Source organism: Pseudonaja textilis, chromosome 6, assembly GCF_049901715.1.
Source record: "Pseudonaja textilis isolate UNSWEBS1 chromosome 6, rPseTex1.2, whole genome shotgun sequence".
In the NCBI taxonomy this organism is placed as follows: Eukaryota; Metazoa; Chordata; class Lepidosauria; order Squamata; family Elapidae; genus Pseudonaja; species Pseudonaja textilis.
In genome coordinates, this window is record NC_141995.1 from 62,679,501 (window position 1) to 62,690,782 (window position 11,282).

Here is an 11,282-nt window from a genome sequence, read left to right on the forward strand (position 1 = left end):
ATTTGTCGTTTTGCGGGAAAGATGTAAATCTAACTTAGGGTGTTTTACAATGCAATTACTCTACTTCTAAAAGAATCTTAAAGTATAAGAGTTATTTTCGTCTATATGCTTTGTAACTTTCCTCACATCTGTGTGTATGAGAGGAGAGGTCTTACCCTTTTATTGATCAATAAAAGTTAGATTTTGTTCTTTAAAGCCTTTGTTTAAGTTCATTTTTGGCACATCGTGATCTTAAGTTATAGCTGAACCTTACAATACTTTAACCTCCAGTCCCCTAATCATCTTTGTTGCTCTTTTCGGTGCTCTTTTGAGAATCTCTACATCTTTTATATAATCTGACCAAAACTGGATATGCAGTATTCTAAGTATAGTCTTAACTAAGGTTTAATACTTTATTACTAATACTTCATGTGATCTTGATTCTATGCCTTCGTTGAAGCAACCTAGGATTATGTTGACTTTTTTTTTTACTACTGCTGCACATTGCCACCTCATATTTAAGTGATTGTCCACTAGAACTTTCAAGATTTGTTTTTATAGTTACTGCTATTGAGCCAGGCTTCGCCTAATCTGTATCTGAACATTTGCTACTTTACTGTTTTCTATATTGAATTTCATTTTGTTAGAGTTCAAGTCTGTTGAGATGTTTTGGGATCTTGAGCCTATCTTCTGGAATGTTGGCTATTACTGCCTGTTTAGTGTCATCTGCAAATTTGACTACTTTCTTTTCTATTCCCTCATCTAAATCATTTATGAAGATGTTGAAAAATACTGGGTCTAAAACAGGATCTTGGAATACCCCACTGCTTCCTTCCTTCCATGTGGATGTAGTTCCACTGTAGACTACACATTGAGTGTGATTTTTCAGCCAGTTGCAAATCTATCCCACATGTTTTTACTTTACCAAGAAGTAAGTCGTGGTCTACTTTGTCAAATGCCTTACTGAAATACAAGTATACTATGTCCACAGCAGTAGTTGCCAACCAGTGGGCCGGGGACCCACTGGTGGTCCGGAAGAAAATTTGGTGGTCCACAGAGAAATGTCCCCCCCAAAGCAATTAATCCAGGTTACATGGGAACACAAGGTTGTGCTGCCCACATGGCCCGACCACTGGCCCCCACCCTTCGGCCAAGCACAAACCTTACCTTGAGTGGAGCCACGCAAGCTGGAACTGGAAGGTGAGACCAATGGCGGGGAGGGAAATCCACCCCGGGGTGGCTTGCTGACATTGGTGGGAAAGTCGGTCCCATATTCCAGAGCTGCAGTAGTCACAGGACTGGCCCTTTGGTCATCCCAGAGCAGCTCCTCCAGTCCATGGCAGGCCGGTGCACCCGGGTGGAGGAGCAGCTGTTCCAAGATGACCAAAGGGCCAGTCCTGTGACTATTGTAGCTCTGGAATATGGGACTGACTTTCCCACCAACGTCAGCAAGCCACCATCAGTCAAAATTCATATTAGTGGTCCGCGAGATTTAAAATTAAGAGTTTAGTCCTCCCTGAGGTCCAAAAGGTTGGCGACCCCTGGTCCACGGCATTTTCCTGGTCCACTAATTGAGTCACTTTATCAAAGAATAAAATAAGATTTGTTTGGCATGATTGTTTTTAACAAACCTGTGTTATAACTTTGTTTGCTTCTAGGTGTTCCCAGATATGTTGCTTGATCTTTTCCAAAAATCTTTCCAGGTATTGATGTCAGGCTGCTTGGTTTGTAGTTTTCTGGATCTGTTTTTTTTCCTTCCTTTTTTGAAGGAAGCTCTTTTCCAGTCATCTGCTAGTTCTCCAGTGCTCCAGAATATTTAAACAATATGGTTCAGTAGTTCTGATATCACATCTGCCAGTTCCTACAGAATTCTGGCATGTAATCTGTCAGATATTGGTGATTTGATCTCATCTAGAATGGACAGGTGTTCTCTTACTAATAATAACTCTGAAACAGATTCAGAGAAGAGTGAGAGAACAGAGAAAGAACTACCAATTCTTGGCAACACTACTGACTAAAGGGAATATACAGTTTCATTCAGGTGGCTAGTGCCAGAAGAGATGCTAGTGTCTTGGCAAGAGAAGAAAGTCAAAGTGGACAACCTAAAGAAGGCACAAGAGTTATATGACCAACTCGGAATAGAAGAAGAACAGAGCAGCGGAGAAGAATTAGAGTCCGTAAGCCAGGAGCAGCAACAACAGGAAACAAAAGGAGAACAGGAAGAAAGAAGGAAGGAAGAAAAGAACAGGAAGAAGAAGGGACAAGGCCAAGACTAAGAATACAAAGAGATACAAGGGCTAATAGAAGACAAAGACAAGTAGACTAATAGAAGAATGGGAGAATAAATCAAATTAATATAACCATTAACAGATTAAATTTGTGGCTAAAAGAAAGTGAACACTGGTAAAATTAGTGAAACAAAAAGTAGATGTAGTGTGCCTGCAGGAAGTACACATCAAAAAATAAGGTAAGAATTACTTAGAATACCCCAAATTAGGAAAATTATATACAGCATTAGCTGATGAAAAAGGAAAAGGGATAGCTGTATATGTTAGGGAAGAGGTAAAAACAAAACTAATATATGCAGATGTCAAGGGAAGAATGTAATGATTGAAATACCAATAGGTCAGAAACCATTATTAGTAATATATGTGCCTAATGAAAACTAGAAGGATTTTTATAAAAAGCTACATGAAAAAATTACAGAAATAGGACATAGGAATATCTGCATAGTGGGTAATTATAATGCAATAGTGGACAGTAAAAGGGATTATGTAAGTGAGAAGAAAAATAGAAAAAGAAAATACTGCCTATAGCATTTTTTGAAATGATAGAAGAATTAAACTTAATAGATGCATGGAGAAAATTGAAACCAGAAGAAAAACAATTTACCTTTTACTCTAATCCACACCACTCATGGTCAAGACTTTATATGGCCTGGATGAACGGGGAAGTAAGGAAAGAAGTAGAAGCTATTGAAATATTGCCAAATATCTGGGCAGATCATAATCCTCTTAAAATAGTTTGGAGAGGCCAACAAAAAACAAGAAGATGGACTCTAAATCTACAAATATTAAAAGAAAAAGAATTTACCCAAAGACTTATGAAAGAAGTAGAATTGTTTCTTAAAGAAAATATAAAGCAACCTACATCACAAAATCAATGGGATACTATGAAAGCTTACACACATGGAATTACAATAGCTTATATGGCAAAGAGAAATAAAGAGAAGTGGAGACAACACAATGCATTACAGGAGAAAATTAAAAATTTAGAAACACAATTGCAAACAAATCACAGAATGATCAGTTTAAAGGGGAACTGACTGTAACAAGACATAAATATTTTAGAGCAAGCAGAAATGATAAGAAATTTAAAATCTGTAAAACAAAACTTCTTTGAACAGGGGGAACAAACCGGGGAGGTGGTTGTCCTATAAATTAGAGAGAGAGAAAAGGATAGTACATCAGCTCCAGGATGAAAATGGGAAGTTACAACATATGATGGAAGAGAAAAAAAGGATTACTTATAAGTATTTTGAAGGTCTGTTTAAATGTGAAGAAATAGCGAAGGAAAAAATAGAGATTACTTGAAAGGAGAAGGTGTTTTGCCAATAGCAGAAGAAATGAGAGAAATGTTAAATAAAGAAATAACACAGAATTGAAACAAGCAGTGAAAAAACAAAAACAATAAAACTCCAGGTCCAGATGGACTTCCGGGGAGATATATAAAATGATGAGTGAACTGATAGAACCATTAATGCTAGAAGTGTACAAATTGATGGAGGCAAAATTACTGAACTCATGGAGGGAGGCTCTTATTTCTTTAATAACAAAAGAGGGTATAGATAACAAACACATTCAAAATTACAGGTCAATATCATTATTGAATGCCGATTATAAAATATTTACAACTATAGTAGCAGAAGGATTGAAAAAAATATTAAATGAATTCATACACCCAGGCCAAAATGGATTTCTCTCAGAAAGACAAATCAGAAATAATACAAGAATAGTAATAAGCATACTGGAATACTATGAGGCACATCCAGAAAAACAAGCAGCGCTTGTTTTTCTGGATGCACAAAAGGCTTTTGACAACCTTAATTGGCAGTTCATGATACAACAAATTAAAAATATGAATTTAGGAGACAGGTTCGAGAAAATGATAGAGGTGATATATTCCACCCAAAGATGAGTATATTATTAAATGGGGAAAATAACGAAAAGGGTAAGGCAGGGTTGTCCACTGTCACCTCTACTTTTCATCCTGCTAGAAATTTTATTAATTTGAATTAGAATTCAGATATAAAAGGAACCCAAATTTAAAAAGAGGAATATAAAATTCAAGCTTTTGCAGAAGACCTGGTTCTTCATAGAAGACCCATTGGAGATGGGAAATACTTTAATTCAAGAGTTAGAGAAATATGGAGGTGTAAGGGCTTAATAGAGAAAAGACTAAAATGTTACCTAAAAATTTAACAGAAGACCAGAAAAGAAAATTAGAAAGGGTAATGGGACTCCAAATTGCAAAGAAAGACAAATACTTAGGAATATGGCTAACTGCGAGATGTTCAATGATAGAAGAAAACTACATGAAATTATTGCACCAAATAAAGATTTGGAACAATGGGGGAAATTACAATTATCATTATTAGGGACAGTCACCACAATCAAATATTTTACCCAAATTATTATACTTATTTCAAACAATCCCCATAAAATTAGATAAAAACATTTTTACGGAATTGAACAAAACTATGTTAACATTTATATGGTTAGGAAAGAAAGCCAGAATAAAATTAATAGCCTTGCAGAACAGTAGAAGTAGAGGTGGCTTTGGACTCCAAGACTGGGGACTCTATTATAAAGCGGCAGCATTGATATGGATTAAGGAATGGATTAATTCGAGTAATAAAAAAATATTAACTCTGGAGGGTCATGGGGTGGCACACCTTTCTATGAGAAAAGACAAGAAGCAAACATTTTCATAGATATATGAGAGATTCATTGTTACAGATTTGGAATAAAATTGGGAGAAAACATTATATGAAAATACCTGTCTGGTTATCCACTATAGAAGCGATGATATTCCCCAACACATTTGATTTGGGCAAGATGGTCAGATACAAAGAAATATTAGATAAACAGAAAATTAAAAACAAATTGGAAATTAAAAGCAAGGTATAATCATAGACTGGTAGCCATATCTCCAGTTACAAGCCAGATACAAAAAAATTGTAGAAGAATTTGGAATTCATACTGAGCTGCAACAATTAAATAAAATCTCAATAGGCCCCAAAGAGAAATTCATAATAAGGATGTACAACTACTTATTAAAAGTTGCATTGGAAGAGGAAATAGTAAAAAGGCTGCATGATAGCATGGGCAAAAAATATTGGACATAACATAGATTTAGCAGATTGGGAAAAGATTTGGAACAAAAATTATACATTAATAAGATCAGCGGCCTATAAAGAAAATATGTTGGCATCTGCCACCAATGAGATTGGCCAAAATGTACCCTAACGTGAATTTGCTGGAAATGCAAATGGAACCAAGTTACCTTCTATCATATCTGGTGGTAATACCCAGAAGCCCCAAAATACTGGACGAAAATATGGAGTTGGATACAAAAAATAGTGGAAGAATGAATAGAATTTAAACTGGAGTTGTTTCTGTTGGGAATAATTAAAGGGAATTATAAGAAAAAGATTACTACATATTTTGACAGCATCAAGGATAGTATATGCACAGTGTTGGAAACAACACACCCTCGGAGGAATTAGTAATTCAAAAAATTCTAGATTGTGCCAAAATGGACACATTGACATTAAAATTAAAAAAGAAAGAATCAGAGTATTATGAAATTTGGGATAATTGGCGTAAATGGTTGAACGATAGAAATAAAGATAAAGGAGATAAGAAAATTATAGATGAATGTTTATGAATGTATATAAAGGTATATAAATGTAGTCATATGGGCAAGGAAGTGACATTACTTGGCCACACCCACCTAGTCACATGACCACCAAGCTATACCCACAGAACCAGTAGTAAAAAAATTAAATCCCACCATTGCTTTTATCTCTATATCTTGTCTAATACCGTGTTTCTCACAAAATAAGGCTGGGCCTTATTTTTTTTTGAGCCCCCCAAAAACGGCTAGGACATCTTTTCAGGGGTGAATTAATTGCTCCCGCTTTTCCCCCGTCCCCATAACAACAGGGAAAAAAGGATTTTGAGGTACCTGGGAGTGCTGTGCACTGCATTTTGGTTTAATCCCAAGTGGCTGGGAGGGTGTGAGAAGAGCCGAGCGAGCATCTCTGTTGCTGCTACCCTTGGTGCTCCAGCCTCGGGCTCTGTAAGTTTGCAAAAGTCCTGATGCGCAGCCCGTTCCTGCATTCCAAGCACCAAGGCCAAGCTGCAGCTGTCCCTCTCTCCAGCGCCGTCTCCAATAACAGCGGCAGCAGCAGCGGGAACCGTGGAAGTTATGGAGGCGGCTCCCCCACCTGAGAAGTGGCTGAAACGCTTCCACGGTTCCCACCGCTGCTGCCACTGTTGTTGGAGACAGCGCTGGCGAGAGAGGGACAGCTGCAGCTCGGCCTGGGCGCTTGGAATGCAGCAATGGGCTGCGCACCGGGACTTTTGCAAACTTGCAGAGCCCGAGGCTGGAGCACCAAGGGTAGCAGCAACAGAGATGCTTGCTCGGCTCTTCTCACGCCCACCCAGCCTTTCGGGATTAAACCAAAACACAGTGCGTGGCACTCCCAGGTACCTCAAAATGTTTTTTTTTCCTTTTACGGGGACGGGGGAAAAGCGGGAGTGACTCAGACGCTGTTGTTGGAGACAGCGCTGGCAAGAGAGGCACCAGCACCGGTGGGAACCGTGAACGCTACAGAGGCCTGAGAAGTGGCTGAAACGCTGCTGGACATCCACACCGACGCCACCCGCCTGCTGACCCGGGTAAGGGAGCCCTCCATACTCCACCATGATTGGCTGTTAGGAGCGGCTGATGGTGAGGCGTAGCTGCCTGCGGGGCACTCCTAATGGCAAGTTCCCCTCCACCTTCCCCCCCCCCCACAATTTCACATGTTTTAAACTAGGCCTAAATTTGGGGGGAGGGGCTTAATTTCATTTTATGCCTAGAAAACATGCTGGGTCTTCCTATTGGGGGGGATGTATTGTTGGAGAAACACAGTATTTCTATTTAATACTTCCAATGTCAATATGAATAATAGGGGAGACAAGGGACATCCTTGTCTTCTACCTTTTTTAATAACAACCTTCTGTGTCATATCTCCATTTATACCACCTTTGCTGTTTTCTTATATCATCTTAATCATAGGACTAAACCTGTCCTCCCTGCCTTCTGGTGGGCTGAATTTATCTCTTTCTTTTCTGCCTTTGTATATTCCTTGCTTGCTATTGTCTACCTGCCTTTGATTTTTTTTTTAGCCTTGTGTCCCGTATTTTCTTTTGATTCTCCCTTCCTCCTTGCTTCTCCAGCATGCCAATTGGAGAATCCACACTCGGGTTGACACACGCCTTTCTGCCCAGCGACGGAGTCCTCAATCTTTGCCACGCCTCTCCATCAACAGCCAGGACCCCAGTTCCAACTCAGTCTTGGCTCAATAGGAACATGATAAAAATTGGCTCAGGAAACTTTGGAGATAAACACATCGGAGTATTGCTGACAGGTTTGAAGGGTGACAGGCTTGCAGGCAAAGCACAGTCATCACACTATCGCAAACATTGGCTGTTTAACAGGACCGTGTTGTGGCACTGACCCAGGGCTGACTGCTGCCAATCAAACACAGCAGTGGGCAGGCAGCTATCAATCCAGAAGCAGGAAGGCAGTTGGTGGAGCCTAGGGCTCAGGACTCTCCTGCTGAAAGGATCAGCTCCCTTCCCCTTGTCGGCAGCTGGCCATTTAAATAGCACTTGGAAAGTGTGACTCTGCTCATCCGGGTAACTCCGCCGGCAGTGCCGGCGGCCACAGCGCTTCCCAAATGAAAGAGAAGAGGTGGCTTAACCAGCCAGCCCAGCTACCGCGGAGCTACTTAACGCGCTGCGCATTCCTGCCGCAAGTGTGTGTGTGTGTGTGTGTGTGTGTGTGTGTGTGTGTGTGTGTGTGTGTGTGTGTTGGCTACCCCCGTTACCCTGGTCTTGCCTCACCTCAGACAGAGCCTGCCCTTTCCTGCCCTCAGCAACTGCAGTCAAATGCTGCAGTTCCAATAGCTTGGTCACCAGAGGGCGATAGAGAACCATTAATGTTCCCTCTTGCAGCCGAGGGATTTGAAGGGGGAATTTTTTTCCTTTTTCTTGCATGGCAACTGACATTGCTGAGCGTCAGCTTAGGGATAGACCCAAGTCCCGGAGGCCACTTGTGCTCCCACTGCGGTCAGGGTCCACCCATTAGATAGGCAGGGACCCGAACTGTCTGAAGAGACTAAGGTCATCATCTCCCAAACCATTTCGTGTCGTGTTGCTACCAACTTGCCGATGAGAGGCCATCCAGCTTCCTTAGCCTCCAAGCCTCCCCATCGGGCCATCCAACGTTACCAGTTCTCTACGGAAGCACTTAGGCCCCAAGGGTCAGTGTATCCCCTGCCCATTCCTCCGGAAGAGGATGAAGACCAGAGGGAACGGGGCTTCTTGCTGATCCTCTTTGCTCCCAGTGGGGAGCTGTAGCCTGCTTGGAATTGGGCCACGGAAATGATGGGTGAATATGCATGCAAAACCATCCTTCCCAGGGGTGGGCTTCAAATTTTTTAGCAAGGGACTCTGCCCTAATAACTGGGTGGATGGGCATGGCTGGGTGGTCATGTGACTGGGTGGGCATGGCCAACTCAAAGTTGCTTCTTTGCCCTAATTACCCACAAAAAGATGTATACCAAAAAGTTGTTTATTATTTTGTGCATTTAAAACTTAAATAAAAGACTGGGTGAAACCAGGCTCAATAGCGGTGACTGTGAGAGGGATCTTGTAGTCTTAGTGGACAACCAGCTAAAGAGGAGCCAGCAGTATGCAGAGGCAGCCCAAAAGCCAATGCAATTCTCAGTTACATTAACAGAGGGATACAATCAAGATCAAGCAAGCTACTAGTGCCACTCTATAAACTAAAGCCTTAGAGTACTAAGTACTAACACCTAGAGTACTGCATGCAGTTTTGGTCACAACACTATAAAAAAGATGTTGAAACTCTAGAAAAAGTGCAGAGAAGATCAACCAGGATACTGGAGACTAAAACAAGTGAAGAAAAGGACCAGGGGAGACAGGATTAGCAGTCTTCCAATATTTGAGGGGCTGCCCCAGAGAGAAAGAAGGGGTCAAGCTATTTTCTAAAGTGCCTGTAGGCCAGACAAGGAATAATGGATGGAAACTGAACAAGGAGAAATTCAACCTGGAAATAAGGAGAAATTTTCTGACAGAACACTCAACTAATGGAACAGAAGTTGCCTTCAGAAGTTGTGGGAGCTTCATCACTGGAGGCTTTCAAGAAGAGACTGGACTGCCAGTTGTCAGAAATGGTGTAGGGTCTCCTGCTTGGGTGGGTGGGATTGGACTAGGTGACCTACAAAGTCCCTCACAACTCTGTTAATCTTGTTAAATCTGATAAAAACTGGAAAAGTTGCTCCTTGCCACTACTTCACAAAAGTATTTAAAAGTAAAAGGCCCTCATGGTAGCTTTGCAAGAACAAAAGACTGGCTCAGTCCTTGATGGTGGCCCATTAAAGGTAGAAGGAAACTCAGCTCTGCCTCCATGTTAGGGGCTGAGCTGAGTCCCCCCCCCCTTTAATGGGCTATCAAGACTGAGGCAGCCTTTTTTTTCCTGGCAAAGCTACCATAAGGGCCTTCTACTTTTAAATGTCGAGGCTCGCTACACCTGTGGGGTAAGCAGTGGCAAGATCAGCGGCAGTGGTGATGAAGGTACAAATGGAGCAGCAGCAATGGCAGCAGGGGATGCAAGGACCAGCTCCGCCCTGAGCCCAACTCAGCCGCTACTGCCGCTGTTGCCAGTGGCTGCAAATAGCGGTCCCTGTGTGGAGCTCGTATTGGGCTGCACAAGACATTGCGAGAGTTCTCACAGCGTCTTGTGCAGCCCATGGAGGCAGCAACAGAAGCAGAGGAGACAAGTGGCCAGGCTGGGCCAGTGTCCCGGTTGCATCACGTGTCTCCCTGAGTCACCAAGGCAAGCATTTGCAGCAAGAAAGGAACTTCTCTTCGCCACGGGAAGCGGCACTGCAAGGTACACTCCTGTTGCATTTGTTCCCCACCCTGACCCTCTGGCGGAGTACAGTAAGCCTGAAAGGCAGCCAGCGAAAACTGCACCCCCTCCCCCCGAGTCTTGGGCCTTGTGCGGCAGGTACATACAAAACCCCAGAGGTGGGCATGGCCTGTAGAGGTCAAAGGATGGCCGTCGGAGACTCGCCCCCCTCCCCCAGGCTGCGGCAACTTACCTAAGGAGCAAGAAAGCTCTGAAAAGCAGCAGACGCCGAACCGGTTTGGGGTCTGCTGCTCTGTTTGGCCCAGCCACACACACACCCCCAGGCTCTTGGCTGTCCTTTATTTCCTGTTTTTTCAACCTCATCTGCTTTGCACGGCACAGATGAGGTTGAAAAAGCAGGAAAGAAGAGGATTTTCAAATGCTGTGCACCCACACTCAGCGCCCGTCAGCTGTCTGGGTGGCACAGCTGAGGTTTTTAGGAAATGGTCTACACACATGCACAAAACACACTTTCAACAGGGGTGGGATTCTGCCTGCCGGAGAAACGGCAAATCGCGCCACTGGTTGGCCCCACCCTGCCCCGCCCCGCCCCACTCACTCCCTCCTTACCTGGCATGCACCCCATTAAACTTGCCTGCTAAGTTGCTATTTTAACTTTTCCCCCCCTGACCATTAGCTGTTCTGCTGTGCCGGGAGATTTAGATTAGACTAATCTAAAAGCAGAGCTGAGCCTGAAGCTTCTATTATTCAGTGCAGACTCAGGTAGCAGATGGCAGAAACACAGATCTCTAAGTGAATCTGTGATTCTGTGAGCAACTCAATCAGTTTGCCTGCTTTGCCTGATTTGGGGCAAAAGTTGCTCTTATTTTATAAAAAAATCAATATTTACATAAATATTTACATTCAAGCCATGCCCAACCAGTCCCATGACCACTAAGCCATCCCAGTCAACAAGCCACACCCACCAGTCACATGACCACCAAGTCACGCCCACAAATTAGGCCACACCTACAGAACCAGTTGTTAAGAAATTTGAATCCCACCCCTGTTACAGGCTGAGAATCTCATGATAA